We start from the raw sequence: 13,853 nt of genomic DNA, 5'->3' as shown, positions 1-13,853 counted from the left end.
AGGCCTTCCGGGTGTACCAAGATGGCCGGCGAACGGAAGTGCACTGGGCTGGGCAGGAAGTGACAACACAGGTGTAGCAAGATGGCTGCTAGCAGGAAGTGTACTGGGCAGGAAGGGACAAAGCAGGAGCAGCAAGATGGCTGCCATCAGGAAGTGCACTGGGCAGGGCTGGGGTGGTGGGCATAAAGTAAGCGTTAGACAAAGGGCAGGGCTGTCCCTCCCCTCCTCCACCCCACATTCCAACATAGGGCGGTGGTTTTAGCAAACTTCCAATTACAATTTTGTAATACAAATACATTATACAATTGCCATTTTCTTGAATTTCTTCCAACTATCCTTCTTTATACAACACTTTTCCAGTTCTGTACAAAACTTCTGTCACGTTCAGCAAACCTTTATCACATAACATTCCTCTCTGTTCCTACAATGATTCATGCCAGTCCTGACCTTCAGCTTACAAACTTTTGCTACTTACTATAACTTTAACTGCTTCACTTCCTTCACAATATGACATGCCAGTAATCCTTTTCAATATTTTAACACATTAATGGTACACAAACAGTTTATTTTTTATTTTTTCCCCTGTAGCAATACCTGTTCTGTCCACTACTCTTTGTGGATAACTTCGGCTACATTATACCAAACTTCTTGCTGTCCTCAGCACATGTTTGTCAACTAAGACATCTTTCTTCTTTTTTTTTTTTTTTTTTCCGCCATACCTCCTTATCTTTAATTCCACATACTTTTCCTTTTCTCTCTCTGCAACCAGGTCACGTGCTAACATTCCTTTCTAGGGGTCTTATCAGCGTCTGACCCATCTCCTCCCCCCTTCTCTGTCCTTCCTAACAGGAATCTAAGACACTTCACAGGCTGCTGTCCAGACTTTCCTTAACCCTTAACAAACCCCAACCTTCTGTTATGAATGGCAAACATTAGCTTACAGACACACATTTAGGACATAACATAGCAGTCTATCTTGGTGGGCCATGAGTACAGATCACTGAGTAACTCTTCCTAGCCCCAAAAATGGCTAGGGCACCCGCTGTCACACTACCGTGACGCATATCCGACACCTCCTCTGTTGTGGTCAACACACAAGGTTACCACACACCCAGAGAAATTATGTGTCAAAACCCTCAGTAGGTCCACTCCTCTTCCACCTCAAGACTGATACATAAAAACACACAACAGAGACCCAGGTAACAGATAAGCACATGCAGGTATATTTAAATAAACTCCGGGCATACAAGGTTACCTGCCTTTATTGACCTTTAGCAGCCGTACTAGGCACAGGTATGAATCAACAACAAAGACAGGATAAGCAATGGTAAGATAGCAAAATATATCTTACCATGCTCCGAGAGGTGATCAAGCTCTCCGGCCTGTCCAGTTTGACTGACACCGAACGCCTTTTCATGGCGGCTGGCTGCAGGTTCATTATTCAGTTCCCGGGTTTCTTGGCACCAAATTGTTTTAGTCTTGGACTTAATCATCCAGTGCTTATCTGTTCCTGTCCAAAATTTATGACGCTGGCCAGCTTTTGGAATGTGCGCACATAAAGAAACTCACACTGACACGTTTGGTCTGTGAAAACTTCTCTCTAATTTATTGAAATGAAACCGTGAGCTTATATATGAAAAATGAATCGAACAACACGTGATAACAGCATAAGCATTATATTAGTCTTTGATTGGTCACTTTACACGAAAACAATCTCCGTCATGGTATAGGTGTGATCTTCTTCAGTCTTATCTTAAAAAGAGAAAAACATTCTTTTGTCTTCCAAATCACACGATGGGAGGGGGTCTGTTCCTGTGAGCAAATATTTCTTAAGCAAGGATTTCTTAAAGTACCACAAAGCCCAGCAGGCAGAAAATATTCACACAACATATGTATTAAAGTATAAAAGTAAATATTTATAAAACTTATAGAAATAGCGTATATATATATATATTCAATAGGAAACGAAATAGGCATTTTACCAAATCCATCACAGTTTAATTGCACATAACATGTAAACATTCACAGTGCAGGGAGGAAAAAGTATGTGAGGCCCTAGCTTAATGACTGGTTGACCCTCCTTTGGCAGCAATAACCTTAACCAAACAATTCCTGTAGTTGCAGATCAGACCTGCACAACGATCTGGAGTAATTTTGGACCACTCCTCTTCACAAAACTGTTTCAGTTTAGCAATATTCTTGAGATGTCTGGTGTGAATCGCTCTCTTAAGGTCATGCCACAGCATTTCAATCAGGTTGAGGTCAGGACTCTGACTGGGCCACTCCAGAAGGTGTATTCTGTGTTGTTGCAGCCATTGTTTTGTTGAATTACTTGTATGCTTTGGGTCATTGTCCTGTTGCATCACCCATCCTCTGCAGAGCTTCAGTTGGCGGACAGATGGTCGTACATTTTCCTGCAAAATGTCTTGATAAACTCTGGAATTAATTTTCCCATCAATGACAACAATCCGTCCAGGCCCTGAGGCAGCAAAGCAGCCCCAAACCATGATGCTCCCTCCGCTATGTTTTACAGTGGGGATGAGGTTTTGATGTAGGTGTGCTCTGCCTTTTTTTTCTCCACACATAGTGTTGTGTGTTCTTCCCAAACAACTCAATCTTGGTTTCATCTGTCCACAGTATATTTTGCCAGTAGTGCTGTGGTACATCCAGGTGCTCTTTTGCAAACTTCAAACGTGCTGCAATATTCTTTTTGGACAGCAATGGCTTCCTCCGTGGTGTCCTCCCATGTACTCCATTCTTGTTTAATGTTTTCCTTATTGTAGATGTGTCAACAAAAATGTTAGCATGTGCCAGAGATTTCTGTAGGTCTTTAGCTGACACTCTGGGATTCTTCTTTACCTCATGCAGCATTCTGCGCTGTGCTCTTGCAGTCATTTTTACAGGACGACCACGCCTAGGGAGAGTAGCAACAGTGCTAAACTTTCTCCATTTGTGGACAGTCTGTCTTATCATGGACACATGAACATCAAGGCTTTTGGAGATACTTTTGTAACCCTTTCCAGCTTCATGCAAGTCAACAATTCTTGATCGTAGATCTTCTGAGAGCTCTTTTCTGCGAGGCATGGTTCACATCAGACAGTGCTTCTTGAAACCAGTAAACCCAAAACAGGTGTGTGTTTTTTAAGGGCAGGACAGCTGTCAGTAACACATCCAATATCATCACACTGATTGGAGTCAAGGTTGGCTCACTCCTGGCTCCAATTAACTCTGGGAGAAGTCATTAAGCTAGGGCCTCACATACTTTTTCCTCCCTGCACTGTGAATGTTTACATGTTATGTGCAATTAAACCATGGCAACATCTAATGTTTGTGTAATATTATGTTCAGCAGACTGTGTTCTTCTATTGTTGTGACTTAGATTATGTTCAGAGCATCCGGTTGGGCACATTTCCAGCAGTGGGGATGGGCCCCTGCATAAATTCTATTTAAATGCTGGGGCATATAATACGTCCTGTGTAATAATTTGAAATATATAAGTCTATCACTGACCACCACCAATTGCTGAAATGGGTACTCCCAAATATCCTCCCAGTCCTCTGCATCCATCTACGGAAAGTGAGCCCGCCACTTAGAGTGCAAGCCCTTCAACCCCACATGAACGGAAGGAAGTAAGGCTTTTTATATCTGAGAAAGAGGTTTAACTAGGGGGTCTTCTCTTAACAGGGATTCTATGTCAGATCTTTCCAGAACCATGCAAGCTGATTCAAACTGAGAAGAAAAGGCGTGCCGAATCTGGAGGTAGCGGAAAAAATGGGTGTTAGGGAGACCAAACTGCAGTTTCAGAGCATTAAATGACCTAAGAGTGCCCCCTTCACAGATGTGCTTCAAAGTTTTGATTCCGCAGGAGGCCCACGCCCCAGTATCTGGGATGGACTGGAATTCTGGAAGCCGTGGATTGAGCCATAAGGGAGTATCAGGCGACCAAGTGTCAGTGGTATGAGGATGTTTGTCTAGAACCCACTGCCATGCCCTGACCACAGTCTTCATAGATAGAGTGAGTAGAAAAGGAGCCCTAGTGCCTCTATACAGTAGGTTTCTCCATGCTTCATAGGACCCCAAATAAGCCACCTCCAATACTATTCAGGAGTTAGAATAGTCCGAAACCAACCAGTTGTGGGTATGAGTGAGTAGAGCCACTATGAAATAAGCCTGGAAGTCCAGACATGCCAGAGCCCCCTGAGTCCAAGGTCTACATAGGGTCACTCTACTAAATCTCGGGGCACCCGATCCCCAAAGAAAGTACGAATTAATGGAATCAAGTTCCTTAAAGAAGACCTTCAGAATCCAGATGGGAGAGTTGCTTTGCATGTACAACCATATAGGGAGTATTTTAATTCTAATTAGATTTATTATACCGATAAGCGTTAGAGGTTGATTGCTCCATGTCTTCAACTGGAGTCTGGTAGAGGAAAAGAGGGGGCATAAGTTTAATTTGATGTAGTCAATCACATTCGGAGATATGGTAATCCCAAGATTACGCAGGGAGGCAGTCCAGGGTAAGGGAAGGGTCACATCTGCCATTTTGCTGGCCTCTTTGTCTATAGGTAGTATAAGGGTCTTCCCCCAGTTCACTTTCAAGCCAGATAAATTTGCCAAGGGAGGGTCGTGGGTCATGGAGAAAAATAACCAAGTCATCAGCATACAATGCTAGTTTCTCAGTTATGGTACCCACACAAATGCCCCAAACCCTGTCAGACAGTCTCAAACCAGCTGCCAAAGGCTCCATCACCAGAGCAAAAAGAGATGGAGACAAGGGGCAACCCTGTCGCATACCCCTCCCTATCGGGAAAGCCTCAGACAGCATACCTCCCAACTTAATCTGAGCCATCGGTGTCTTGTATAATATTCTAATCCATTTACGGAATAAAGGACCAAAACCCATAACCTGAAAATCCACGGACAAAAACTGCCAGCATACAGAGTCAAAAGCCTTCTCAATATCTAGGGCCATCAGAACTTGGCTTACAGAATCCTCAGCAGGGAGTTGGAGATGGGTAAGCACTCGACAAAGGTTTATATCTGTGGACTTACCTGGCATGAAGCCAGTCTGATCTATATGTATTAATGAAGGCAGGACTCCTATCAACCTGGTGGCCAGGACCTTTGTTAGAATCTTTTTTTTTTTTCCATTTAAATATTTATTAGTTTTCTAGATAAAATACATATTTCCATCATATTGTCATAAAATATACAAAACCATTATTTTTGTTCCCTTTCTATATCTATTTCCCACCCCCTCCCAACTAACTTCCCTTTAATCCCGCCCCCCCCGCCCCCCCATACTACCCACCCTGCGTTTCTCGATGTCTTCCCTACAAAAGTAAGAGGCTCTTTCACATATCACACCCTAAAGCTTCATATCTTTCGCCTTCAGTACAAATTCCTCCCATTTTTTCCATTTCACATAATATAACCCCATCTTGTCTTCCTGCATATGATAAAGTTTCTCTATTCTACAAATCTGGTTCACTCTATCTACCCAATCTTCTTCCTTTGGCACCTCTATCTTATGCCAAGACTTGGGTATCAAACCTTTTGCTGCATTTAGATAGTCCCATATACCCGATTCCTTGTATTTATTCACTGATAACTCTGTACTATGTAATAGACAAGTCTCTGGATCCAATCCCATATTCGTCCCAGTAATCATTCCAATTAAATGAACTATTATCTGCCAAAATACTTGAATTTTTGGACACTCCCACCATATGTGATATAACGTGCCTATCTCTCCACACCCCCGCCAACACCACGGTGAATTCTTCCCACTCATGTTATGTTCAACTTTCGGTGTAATGTGCCATCTTATCAAACACTTATAATTTATTTCCACCTCTCGCATACTTATATTCTCGTGAGTTAATCTATAAATTTTCTTCTGTTTATCCTCTTCTATCCCAACCCCCAAATCTCTTTCCCATTTTGCTATATACATTGGCTTTGTGTTTATGTCTAATTCAGTGAGAATCTTATATATTTTAGCAGTGCCGTGTTTCCCATCTCCCTGTGATTCCAACAACCTCTCGAACAAATTCCAGTCCTTTCTAGATCTCAAGGGTTTCAGAAGATTCCCAACAAAATGTTTTATTTGGTGATACCGCCACTCATCTATCTTAGTGATAATTTCCCCCTTTTCCTTTTCTAAATCCTTAAGTGTTCTCAATTCCCCCCCCACACCATTATGTCTCTCAACTGGACATCCTCCTTCTTAAACCATTTTCCTGTAATCTCCTCACTACCTGGAGGAAAAAACTCTGTGTTCCTTAGTGGCATTAATAAAGAATTAAAATCCCACTTCATATGTTTGTGCAATATATCCCACATACTTAAAACATTTAAAGTATATAAACTTGTGCTATCTTTTAATCTTCTATATTGTGTTGGCACCCATATAATTTTTGGTTCCACTAAATTCATTTTCAATTTTGACCCAACTTTTCCCGTTTGGATTATGTGTCCAATCAAAAATTCTCGTTAAAACTACTGCTCTATAGTATCTCTTAATATCTGGCACTCCCAATCCACCCTTCTCTTTATTTCTACTTAACAATTCATAGGATGTTCTAGGTTTTTTATTCTTCCATATATGTCTTGTTATCATTTTTTTAATTGCCTTTAAGAAAACCTCTGGGAGTTTAATTGGGATCATTTGAAATCTATATAGGATTTTGGGTACAATTACCATTTTTATCAGATTTATGCGTCCTTTCCATGACGGGTTTCCTCCTCCTAATTTCTTTAATTCCTCCTTAATCTCATTTGACAGTGAAATGTAATTTGATTTATACAGGTTCTTATATGAAGCAGTGAGTTTTACCCCTCAATATTTTATTTCTCTATCTTTCCATATAAAGGGGAATTCTTTTTGTATCTTTTCTTTTTCACTATTTGAAAGATTTATATTTAAAATCTCAGTTTTGTTGGGTTGATTTTTAAGTTTGATTGCTCCCCATATTCCTTCAACATCTTCATTAAATTTGGGAGTGTTATCCTGGGGTTTCCCACATAAAACAACAGATCATCCGCAAAGGCAGCCACTTTATGTTCTATGCCTCCTATTTGTATTCGCTTTATATCTATATTCTTCCTAATTGTTGACAGTAAAGATTCCAATGACAAAACATACAACAATGGGGACAGTGGGCAGCCCTGTCTTGTTCCATTTGACATCCCAATAGACTCCGATGTCTCCCCATTTACCATAATAACTGCAAAGGGCTCCTATACAACTTTCCTATCCACTCTCTCATTCTTACTCCCATCCCCAGGGCTTCCAGAGTGTCCATCATGAAGCCCCAATCAACTCTACCAAATGTTTTTTCAGCATCGATTGAAAGCACCACCACCAGTTTTTCCCTTTCTACTTTTCTGAATGAGCAACAAAGATCTCAACCCATTGTCTCTGCCCTCCCTCCTCGGAACAAATCCCACCTGATCCCCATGTATCCATTCAGGCAATAAATCTTTCAGCCCATTTGCTAAGATCTTTGCATATAGCTTAGTATCTGTGTTCAATAATGAATTTGGTCTATAACTAGAACACTGAGAAGCATCTTTTCCTTCCTTTTGGATAAGCACCACATGAGCCTGTAGAGATTCTCGCCTCATTTCCATCTCCCCCCCCCCAAGGCATGCATGTATATCTTCAATTTAGGTATTAACAATTCATTGTATTTTTTAAAGTACCTCACAGTATAACCATCTGGCCCTGGGCTTTTTCCTGCGTTTTTTAAATATATCCTTTTTTCGATATTCGCATCTCCAGTATTATTTAGAGAGTCATGGGAGATAATATTATACAACTTACTGTAATATTTCTTAAACACCTTAGCAATCTCTTTAGTTGAATGAACCAATTCTCCCTTGGAGTTTTTTATTTTTTCTATATAATTCCTATTTTTCTTTTACCTCAGGGCTCTCATTAAGTACTTTCCTAGTCTATCTCTCCATCTGTACCTCTCACGTAACACTTTATTGAAGGCTCTTCTCTTCCATCAAAATCTCTAGTTCTTCTTTCTTTTTTATTACCTTCTGTCTTATTTCTTTTGTTATTCTATGTTTGTGTATCTGTTTCAAATCAAATATTTCCTTTAAAAGCCCATTAAGTTTCTCTCTTCTCTTTTCTTTTTTGCCCCAATCGCAATCAGAATTCCTCTTATGTAAGCCTTTTGGGACTCCCACACTGTAGCTACTGACACGTCTCCTGTATCGTTCTCCCTAAAAAAATGCATCAATCTCTACCCCAATCTTCTGATCAGTCTCTTTATCCAGGAGAAGTGCCTCATTCAACTTCCATCCTGAACCTCCCGTCAACCGCCTTCCTCACTCTAGTTTCATTTTAACAGGGGCATGATCTGAAAAAGACATTGCTTCTATTTCTACTTTGACCAAAAACTCAATGAGTTGATGCTCTACCAATATGTAATCCAATCTCGAATACGTCTCGTGTGCATTTGTGTATAGTCTCTATCCTTCATATGCCTAATTCTCCAGATGTCCACCAGTTGGCACTCATGTATCACCTTCTTCCATATTCTCAGAGACCCACCTCCTTCTCTCTGCCCAGAAGAGGTTGCATCCATTTGTGGATCCATACAGAAATTGAAGTCCCCAGCCAATATCAAGCGACCTTTTTTAAAATCCATCAATTTTTTCAGTACACCTTTTAGAAATATCTCTAGTCTCTTATTTGGGCAATAAATATTAGCTACTGTACACTCAATTTCTTGTAGTTTACCTTTTAAAAATAAAAATCTCCCTTCAGGATCTATCTTTCTATCCTCCAACTCAAAGCTTATATTCTTTGCAAACCCTATTGTCACTCCCTTTGCTCTCTTAATTGGGGAATCTGCATAGTACCATGTTGGATAATATCTAGAATTCAACTTAACATTTGACTCTATCTCAAAATGTGTCTCCTGCAAAAAAACCACCGAAGATACTCTCTGTTGTAATTCCTTAAATAACCTAAATCTTTTCCGAGGACAATTCAACCCATTTACATTATAAGTTATAAACTGTAGTTCTTCCATCCTTCTTATACCTCTTTTCTTCACCTCCCTCCCCTCTCTTCCTCACTCTTTACTTTTATACCTTCTCTCATCATGCAGAGTGTTAGCCTTAATACCCCTCCCCCCTTTCTATACTACCCCTCTACCAGTCCATTCCCTCCCATCCCCCACCCAGCTCCCCCCCTTTTACTACCCTACACATTTTTAGGCCTCTAGTTTGCCTACTAATCATTTGTGGGACCAAACCCACCTTTGATTCCAACCTTGGGGCTAAACTCTGCCCATGAGCGGCTCTCCCTCCTTCCAACCTCCCCAATTACCCTCTAATTAGCTCAATAAATTTACACCGAAAGCTTAAACACGGAACTCTAGAAGAGATACCATAACGAGGAGGAAGAAACCCTCACCCCCTCTCCTCCTTACTTCCCCCTTCTAACAAACTGCCAGCCCTCCTTTCCCATAACTCCTATTTCTCCCTCTTCTTCCCATCCAGGAATCTCTATTCTTTGCAAATCAAATCTGTCACAGAAGTCTCTCAAGTCCTCAGGGAATCTCAGATAAGCTGTAACTCCGTTCTTCCATCCAATTAGGCACGCTGGAGTACCCCATCTATAATGCACATTCTGTTTTCTCATCTGCTCTAACAGAGGTTTCAAAGATCTCCTTCTCCACAAAGTCTCAGGTGTTAAATCCACAAAAATCTGAATGTTTATTTTTCCATACCTAATAGTTGTTCTTCCCTTGATCTTCCTCCAAATCTCTTCCTTATCCCCATACTTATGGAATTGCACAATTATGTCTCTCGGTTTTTCCTTCCCATTTCCTTGTTCAAACTTTCCTGTTTAATTCCATCCAATTAACCAACTCTGTATCAGGTCTGTCCATTATGGAGTTTAAGATTTTACAAACGAATTCTTGTAATTCTTCCCCTTTTGAAATCTCTGGGACTCCTCGTATCCTAAAATTACTCCTTCTGTCCCTGTTTTCTTGTACCTCTATCTTATAAAGTAATTTTTTCTGAACTTCCCCAATAGTAATTGTCCTTTTTTCTAATTCGGAAATATTTTGGGCATGATTTTTAACTTTTTCCTCCGTTTCTTCCACTCTCATTAACAAATGCCCCAAATCTTTCCGAATAGTTGACATTTCTTGCTTTATTGCTTTTTCCAGATTTTTTAACATTTCTGCCATTTCTTTTTTATTTGGTACTTGTAGATCACTTTAAAGTTCTTTCCTCGCCATATTTTCTATCATTTGTTGACTACTACTATTCATTCCCAGAGATAATCTGGGGCTATTTTCCAAGCTAATTTCCATTTCCCCTTTTTCGCTTCCACCATGGGGCCTTTCTAGAGTCACATTTCCCTGGGACGTGTATTTTTTGATCGTGCCAGTTTGGGACCCTTTGAGCCCACTTCCTTTAGCGCTTTTGTTCTTCATATCTTCTTGTGAAACTTGTTGTTTTCTAGGAAACCAGGGTAAGTAAGTATTAAAACTATGTACAAGGAAGCCAGATTTGATCTACTACTTGTCCATTTACACATTCATATCCTCTTCTAAGGCCAGTTAACCCCATTTCCTCTTTTACATCTTCACATCCCCTGGGAATCCCCCTTTTCTCTTTTACTGAGTATTTAAATATTTCACACAGTCCAATATGCAGCTAGCCTAGGCCATTCTCACTCACCCTCCTTTCTCTCAGTTCTCCTGTGAGGCGGCTCCAGGCTGCAGTTAACCGATATTCCTCCTCTGTTCAATTTATAGGGGGGATTCCTCCAGGGTCTCTTCTTTGTGTGGCTGTCTGTAGACCTCTGACATACCGACGAACTAACGTACAGGCTGGGAGACGAGTTAGGGAGCGGGTCAGCATCTCCTCCTCTCGGGACACCGGCCGGCTTCTCCTCCTCCCAGAGCTCCTTCGTGGCTGACCATGTGGTCTAGCCTCGTCACTCCGATGCTCCGTCCTGTGTCTCCGCCAGCACGTCACAGGAAATCCCGGGGCCCGCTGTCTTGGAAATTCACTTTTAACAAATTTTTCCTTACCGTGAGTACTCGCAGTTGGATGCGCAGAAGTCCCCCATAAAGCTGTGCGAATCTCGCTTACCACGACTGCAGCTTAGCCCCACGATTGCTGTGCCTCCAACTGGGTTAGCTCTGTTGAGATGTGAGGAAATGGAGCTCCCTATACCTGGAAATGATCACACGACACTCTCAGGTTGCTGTTCGAATTCACATAGAGGAAGTTTTCATTCTCAGCCTCTGGTTTTATTACAAACACACACACGCCCCCCACATGAGTCCGGTCAATCCCCTCCCACAGAACAATGCAATGGGGAGTGCCCATACACAGGATGTACATTCCGATTGGAGCATAGCCTTTCCTTTTATCTATCACCAGTCCTCCCCTCCCTCCATGAGCTCTGAGGAGAGCAGACTTCCCCCTTTACACCAGTCCTCCCCTCCCCCCCCCATGCTCTGAGGAGAGCAGACTTCCTGTCCTACTAGCTGCTAGTGATATGTAAATTCTCTGTACAAGCATCCCCTAGATTAAACATCAGTCTGTATCTGAATGGGCCCGATACGATCTTTATTAAAACACATCCATCCAGATACAGTTCAGGTCGGTAGTGGTTGTAGAGATATCCATGAGCCTACACGCGGAGTTCGCATTGCCTGGCGCCTAGACTTACGAGGTCCATGTGGTACTATGCTGCTGATATGTGGATACAGGCCCGTGACCTACCGCCGGCGGCATTCGCATCGAATGCCGTGGCGGTATACACGCCGGTCTATAAGCGCAGATCTGCCATCTCATCCATTACCGAGCTGAGTACTGTAACACATACATTGCACATGCGCATGGCCCAATTGCAGCCTTCAGAGCTTTAATTAAGCCACAGGAGAGACATATGAATAACACCAATATATGACACATTTAAAGTTCAACCAAAAATACAAAATTTCCATGACATCGCTCTCTCGATCCCCGTCCACAGAACCGGCACAGCTCCACCGGAGAACCCCCTCACCCAGGTAGGTCTCTGGTGTCTTCCATTAGGAGGGCTCTTGGGGTGGCTGGAAGCGAAGGTTTGTCGGAGAGCACTTGCATCGTGCTCTCCTGAACCGCCATGTTCAGGCTTCGCCCCCTACCCCCTTTGTTAGAATCTTAAGATCATAGTTCAGAAGGAAGATCGGCCTGTTTGATGCACATAAAGTAGGGTCCTTCCCTGGCTTGGGGATGAGAAAAATATGTGCCTGAAACATGGACCCAGGTAATTCCTCATCTTCCAGACAGGCAGCAAACAGGTGTTGTAATTTGGGGGCCAGGATCTTAAGATACGACTTATACCATTCCCCTGGTATACCATCTGGGCCCAGAGACTTACCATTAGGGAAAGAACCTATGGCATTCTCTATTTCAAGGGTGGAGATGGGAGCCTCCAGTGCCTCCGCCTCCCCAGGGCCAAGAGTGGGCAAGGAAAGAGAGCTCCTGAAGTATAACTGAGCTAGATAAAGCAGTGGGTTGACTATACAATGAGCTATAGAAATTAAAAAATTCATGAAGTATGGCTGTAGGTTCTGTGATTAGCTCTCCCATGGGAGACCGAAGTGCTGAGACCACTGTTTGGAGAAGGGGGTTTGCCACCAAGTTAGCCAAAAGCCTCCCATTTTTGTCACTATGCTCAAAGAGCCGAAATGCAAACAATTGAGTATCAGACCAGGTGAATGTAACATAATGAAGACTCAAATCCCTTCTACCCTGTGCCAGCTGGAGATAAGCATCTTTTGTAGGATCTGCAGCAAAAGCTGAGGCAGCCTCAGACTCACACTGCTCTAGGTGGGTCTGTTGGGCCCCATGATCTACGTGAGACGTTTAAATGGCGTAAATATATTCTCCCTGTGTAGTGGCCTTGAACGTCTCCCACAGCAGAGTTCTCATTAGTTGACCAAAACGATGTCATGTGCAGGGAGATCAGTTATTTATTTATTTCAGGTACTTATATAGCGCCATCAATTTACGCAGCGCTTTACATATATATATTGTACATTCACATCAGTCCCTAACCCTCAAGGGGCGTACAATCTAAGGTCCCTAACTCACATTCATACATACTGTACACATACTAGGGCCAATTTGGATAGGATCTAATTAACCTACCAGCATGTCTTTGGAATGTGGGAGGAAATCGGAGTGCCTGGAGGAAACCCATGCAGGCACAGGGAAAACATGCAAACTCCAGGCAGGTGGTGCCATGGCTGGGATTCGAACCAACGACCCTAGTGCTGTCAGGCAGAAGTGCTAACCATTTAGCCACTGTGCTGCCCACAGTTACCTTTTCATTATGTACCCATTGAGGAGCTAATCTCCATAAACCTGGGTCCCTTGGAGATCCCATACTTAAACATATTTCTAATGGAGAATGATCAGAAAGACCGGATGGAATATATGAGGCCCCAGACAACTTGGACAAGACTGTTACACTACCAAATGCTAGATCTATATCGGAGCCTGAACGATGTGGAGCCGACAGACATGAGAATATGGAGGTACCCGGATGTTTCCACCTCCAAAGCTCAGTAAGAGCAAAGGTATGCTTCCAATTCTGGAGATCCAAAGATACTACACATTGCGGATCGGAAGTGTCAAGGTCCGGGTCTAATACAGAATTAAAATCGCCTCCAGTCAGGAGGTGTTTAACCTGATATGGGGCTAATTTATGGAAAATTGTGTAGAGTAGTGAGCAATCCACAGGCGGGGGCAGATACACATTGATAAAGCCCCACAGGACAGCATTAATTTTCAGGAGTAGGATAATGTAT

The 13,853-nt window shown here is 42.4% G+C and overlaps 1 protein-coding gene across 6 annotated transcripts in view; it reads left to right on the top strand.

The window, feature by feature from the left end:
* LOC149459085 (latent-transforming growth factor beta-binding protein 3-like) overlaps positions 1–13,853 on the top strand; it is a 999,560-nt gene that overhangs the window by 602,606 nt on the left and 383,101 nt on the right. The window lies entirely within an intron of this gene.

The sequence above is a fragment of the Staurois parvus genome, unplaced genomic scaffold (genome assembly GCF_062004578.1).
Source record: "Staurois parvus isolate SC_StPar_1 unplaced genomic scaffold, SC_StPar_1.0 ptg000275l, whole genome shotgun sequence".
Classification (NCBI taxonomy): Eukaryota; Metazoa; Chordata; class Amphibia; order Anura; family Ranidae; genus Staurois; species Staurois parvus.
The sequence above is the reverse complement of the archived record's forward strand: the minus strand, read 5'-3'. Positions and strand labels throughout refer to the sequence as shown.